Here is a 6000-nt window from a genome sequence, read left to right as displayed (position 1 = left end):
GACACCCCCTGACTGGACACCCCCAACTGGGCACTCCGACTGGACACCACACTGGATACCCCCCACCCCAAGGGGCAGGTGGACATCCAGCTCCTTCCTGAACCTTGCCAACCCCGAGGGGCTCCCCTCCCTTTGTGGCATCAATTTTGGGGGGCAGATCTGGGCGGAAAGGCCACGGACTTGATGCCCAGACTGGGAGGAGGAGGCGCGGCTAAGTAGTGGCAAGGGCAAACTTTTTTTTTTTCCTTCCAAGACAGGAGTGTAAAAGAAAAGGCTGGGAACAAGTTCCTCTTGGTGGTGGGGGGGAGGGGGGGAGGCGGGTGGTGGGGGTGACACCCTTCCTGGTGCCCCACCCTCAGGCACACCCCAAAGAGGTGATGGGGTCTCCCCAAGGTGGGTGCGATGGTGGTGGTGGTGGGGAGGGGGACTGCTGGGTGTTTGCAGATGGACAGCAGGAGATGGTGACTCACAGGTCCTGCCTGTTCCAGTCTCTCTTGTCGTCCCCCACCCCCCACACACACACCCGGGAAGTCATGACTGTCTGTTTGCTTGTGTGTTTTCTCTGCTCCAAGCTCCATCCCCCTTGCATTTTCTTGCATTTCTTGGGGAGAGCGGCTGGCAGGCTGGGGAAGGGCCGGGGGGGGGGGGGGGGTTGTGTATTCCCTGATTGAGGACAGAGTCTGGGTTGTGCAGGGAAGTGACAAGGAGCCTGAGTTGTCTGTCGCTGGCATAGCCAGGTGTGTCTGGGTGTCTGGGTGTGTGGGGGGGTGCCTAGACCACTCTCCTACCCCCTCGTTTGTTTCCCAAAGCAGAAGGACACCCCTTCTTGACCTTGACTTCAGGTCTATTTCAGAAATCTGGTTCCCCTGTCCCTGCTTGGGAACAAGGACAGGGGAGCTGTCAGGGAAACTCCGTTTCTGGAGAATTAAAAAAAAAAAAAAGATGAAGAAGACGAGACAAGTCCTAATCGGGCAATGAGCATCTCTAGAGATTGTCAGATGAAGGTCTGAAGGTCGTGAAGGTCTTGCAGCCTGGCTAGATGGGTTCTAGGATAAGCTTGGGCTTTCCCTGTCGAATAAAACAAGTAACTCGAGGTGGCGTTTATTTATTTATTTATCTGAACAACAAAAGGAGCCTGTGTGCCAATGAAGCAGATTGAATAGGCTTCTATTAAGAAAAAAAAAAAAAGAAGAAGAAGCACAGAAAAGGAGTAATACAAAAAGCAACATCACTTTGTTTAGAGACTAAGGGGATTTGCCATCAACTCAGTGGCTGGGGAGCTGTCCGCTGTTCTGAATGACGGTAACTGTGGCAGCTTGTGCTCCAGTCATCAAACCTGGAATGTAGTGATTATCTTCACCTTGTCTGATGTGTGTGTGTGTGTGTGTGTGTACGAGTAGCCTCTATTATTCATGACTAGTATGCATAGATTTCAGAATTATATATGAGTTACCCTTCTAATTTACAAAAGAATAATAGCTTGAAGTGAACTTATAAAACCAGATGATATGTATTGACAATCATGGATTATTTGAGAGTTTGAAAGAATATTTGTATTAAAAATAGTCAAACGTTTTTCCCCCACTGGGAAGTTTCTCATTGAAGCAAACTTATAACTGACCTTGTTCTAAGATATTTAAGGCTTCTTAGAATTTTTAAAGGTAGAAAACAAGTATAGAATACTATCTCTCCCTGCATCCGTATGCTTCAACTCATACTGAATTTTTTTTCATGTAAAGAACTTTCCATGGATATAGCTTTCCATTTTAATGAAAAAAGTAAGCATGATCTTTCTAGAAACATATGGGTCAGTATTCATATGCAAATAGAATTTATTTAATTTCATACTCACATGAATATATATGATAACTTTAATTTCTTAAACAAGGGAAAGAGAGATTACACTTTCAAAATGGTGGCATATATGAAGGAATCAAACCGTTATCACTTATTGAGTAAAAACCAAAGCTACCTTACAGGAATTGGAATAATGTGCCAAGTATGTTGAATAACTGAAGTTCATTATATTAGTGGTTGCCCAGATTTTTTCAGCATGTCATTTTAGAAACAAAGATATTACAAAAAAAAGGGAAAAAAGTTGAGATCAGCTGTTGGTTCAATTTTATCATGCATTTCCAAGCAATGGGGAATTAATAGTGAGCTAGTTCTCTGACAGACTCATGTGGGTTAATGTGAGTGTTTGTTTTTCCTTCTGTAACTGGTGGGGGGGATGACAGACAAATTAAACCATGGTGATTGTTTGGTTTTTAACTGGATACTATCTGGAAGAAATACATATTAAAATTCAGTGTTACAATATGCACTAGTTTTCTAAAACAGATAATTATATACTTATTTTTATATGGAAGACATTTACGTCTTATTATTGCATTAATTTTTTTTTTCTACAATGGAGTTTCGTGTCTGCATGATTTCACTCCTCCTAGTAGACTCTTTTTCTTTTTTTTAAATTTAACATGGACCCGAGAGGGGGAGGGAGAGAGAACAGGAGAGCCATCACATAACCTCTAGTTCCTGGTGTATTGATGGGGGCTCCAACCCAGGCCCTCAAGTCTGGTAACATATGTGCTTTACCTGGTGAGCTATCTCCTGATCCCTCATTGATGTTTTTATGTGATCTTAGTACTGAAATATCTATAACATATATGGGTCTCATAACAACAAAATAAGCACGAGACAGTACTAGCAGTAGCTTTTTTTTTTTCCCTAAAGGTGAAACAGTGTGTGAATGTTTTCCAACGTAATAGAGATGTTATAGGTACACCTTTTTTTAAATTTTTTTTTTAACAGTTCTCGTTACCGAAGAAGATGGTTTAAGGAAGGCATTTCACAAAGGCTCCGGCAATGTCGAACTTCCGTTCAGTAGTAATTTAGCTACCTAAGAAGTGGCAATACAATTTTTTTTCGTGTGTGTGTGTGTGTGTGTGTGTGTGTGTGTGTGTGTGTGTGTGTAGATCATGGACATAAAGATACACAGGAGGTTATATATATTTTCCTTTGATAATACTTTGCAAGCCCAATCAGGTGTCCTTGTTCTGCTGTGGGTCACATACACACACTGCTGAGTGTGTCATGAGCTCTCTGCTCCAGGAGACGTCATAACTAACGCTGTAGCTAAGCGTCCTTTCTCAGGATGACTCCTAAGGCAGGTTCCTTTCCACTTCCCTCAAGAGGCAATGCTGTGCTCCCACTAGACTCCAGAAGACCTAACTAGGTGCCTCTCCTCCCCCACGGGAGCCCAGAGCTCTGTTGCTGTGTCTGGCAGGTAGTTTTCTCTTACCTCCGGTGTCAGTGGGGTAGAGATGCTGTATTTCCCTTCTTTCTCAGGAGAGGATGATGTTAGATCCCTACAGGGACTAAAGAAGAGTCAGATACTACCAGTACTGTTAGGAAGAGCTGGAGGAAGTCAGCTCATTTAGGAAAACAGTATTTTAAGTTGTTGGATTCCAGGTTATCTAATCACTGAAACTGGGGACAATTCATCTAACTGCTTAAAACATAAAATACCCTCCTCAGCTTTGTAGAGGGAGCTCATGGTCAAAGTCTTATGGAAGTTCATGTTATCAACAGCATCAACAACAACAACAGCACACACACGCACACGCACACGCACACACACACACACACACATACATTTACTTCGGAGGTGAAATATGATATTTGAGAGATTATTAAGAGTGATTATACATTAGCTGAATGTTTGCTTTTTCTTCATTTGATAAAATCGTGACACTTGGCAAGCATTACGCTTTCACAGTCAATCAATAGTTATGATGTAATCACTCAGATGGATTGGATGGATATCCAGAGTAATATTGTGGTTTGTTTTTATTATGTGAGTAATTAACCTTGGAAGAGTTATCACCAAAATACTTGCCATTTCAGGGATTTCAATAATTCACTAGATTACACTTCCATAAGAGCTCTTTTCAAAATAAGGCTTCATATATATGTATATATATATTGCCAAGTTAGCATTTTGGTTGTGGTAAGGGAAGGGATTTTATATCTTGACTTGTTATGGCTTCCACTGCCTTTTATTAATTAGTGTGAATTACTGTGTGAAAAGCTTCTTGTGTAAGCACACAAGGACTCCAGAGACAAGGTGTTACTTCCAGAAGGTTCTGTTCTTCTTCTTCTAGCGTTTGCCAAAAGATTCTGTTATTTCTAGTCTTTCATCTCTTATCTATTGTCCCTTTACAACTGTACTGACGTCAGTGGTCAGGAAAGTGTTTACTAGAGGAAGAGGAAGGCTTCACCTTTATTTTCCGGTGAGAGAGAGAGTGAGAGAGAGGGAGAGAGAAAGGGAGGGAGGGAGGGAGGGAGGGAGGGAGAGAGAGCGAGAGCGAGAGCGAGAGAGAGAGAGAGAGAGAGAAGATGGTTTATTTCCAGGATCTTCTTACAGGAAAACAGTTCAACCTTCTGGGGGTGTAAGGATTAATTAGTCTACTGGTAGGTTCTCTTTGTGCTGAGTGGACATGATATCCTCTTAGCAAGGCTCCTTTTATTTGCTTTCCACATTAACACAGCTAAAACTAACATAAGACTTTTTTTTTTTTCCTGTTAGGTGAAACTTTTGTTTTTCTTGTTTTTTATTTATAAAAGAAACATTGCCAAAAACATAGGATAAGAGGGGTACAACTCCACTATTCATCTGCACTATTCCAGCCTGTAGGTGAAACTTTTTATATCTTGTTAATTCAATTAGAGTTTTCTTGATGGTTCTTGCAACGGTTAGACCTAATGATTGGGAACTTACTTGAACACTTTGGAGGTATTAAGTTATTAATTTATTTTTTTCTTTGTAGTCATTTAAGTTATAAACTTTAAATTTCATTGCATATTTACTATTTAATTTAATTTAAAGTGCCACTATCTTAAAATGTTATAAATCCTATTCTTTTTCTTTTTAAAAACATTCATTGATTTAACATTCCATCACAAGTGTTTTGATGTATAATTTCACACCTTTACGTACCATGTCTTCACCATACCCACCAACAAAATTCATTGTTTCTACTGTGCTCAGTTTAGAGACAGTGTTTGCTCCCACAAGCCCTAAAAGCCACAGTCCTGGTATTGGGTCATTTCTCTACAAGATCCCACAATTCTCAACATGCACTGGGAGCCACTCAATCTTTTTTGCTAGACCCATCTTTTTTTTCCCTTCTCTCTCTCTCTGCTTATTACCTTTTGAGTCTTTTCTGTGTTTTAAACTCTAGTTTTCCATATTTATTGGAGAAACAATAACTTATAGGACAGTTGTCACACAGGTACAACTTTTTAATTTCCCTGTGGTGTCTTGGCACACCATTCCCACCACCAACCAGTCTCCCCCCAACTTCATCAGATGCCCTGAGTGGCTTCCCACTTGACTGTGCTGATGCCTGTTGCCATTTTTATTATTTTTTTAAAGCAACTTATCTTTAGATCTACTTTTAGGGAATTGGTATAATTTGAGAGCCAATGGGCAGTTACAGTTTTACCAATTCATATTTAATTGAGTAGACGTATGTTTATGAAATCACATGTCGAGTCAAAGGAAATAATTTCCAATGCATTGGAGTGATACAGTGCTTATTACTGTTATCATAGGTCGCTGGATCAAGTTTAATTAAGCTATATCTGCTTGCTAAAGAGCAAAAGACAGACCAACAGCAACACCAAAATACAGTTTAAATTCTGTGTAGCTGTGCATTATTCCACTCAAGTGAACCTGTATTCCAGAGTGAGTATGATACAGGTTGAGTATGATACAGATTGAGTACGAGGTAGGCAAAGGGCATGTGATTTTGATGTGAGCATTTTGCCATTTGAGTATAATTCTTGTGGCTAGCGGATAATTCACTTTAAAAGATGCTCTTAGGATGAAGACTTTAAAGTAGGGTTTCTTTCCCTCTCCTCCCCCCTCCTCTTTGGGTTTTTGCTGAGACTTCATACCTGCATGATTCCGCCACTCCCAAGGAATTCTTTTATTTT

At 40.8% G+C, this 6000-nt stretch overlaps 1 protein-coding gene across 1 annotated transcript in view; it reads left to right on the top strand.

Annotated features, from left to right (window-relative positions):
- The window catches only part of HCN1 (hyperpolarization activated cyclic nucleotide gated potassium channel 1), a 313690-nt gene that overhangs the window by 1115 nt on the left and 306575 nt on the right, over positions 1-6000 (top strand). The window lies entirely within an intron of this gene.

Source organism: Erinaceus europaeus, chromosome 5 (assembly GCF_950295315.1).
Source record: "Erinaceus europaeus chromosome 5, mEriEur2.1, whole genome shotgun sequence".
NCBI classification, from domain to species: domain Eukaryota; kingdom Metazoa; phylum Chordata; class Mammalia; order Eulipotyphla; family Erinaceidae; genus Erinaceus; species Erinaceus europaeus.
Note: the sequence above shows the minus strand (reverse complement) of the source record. Positions and strands in the feature narration are given on the sequence as shown.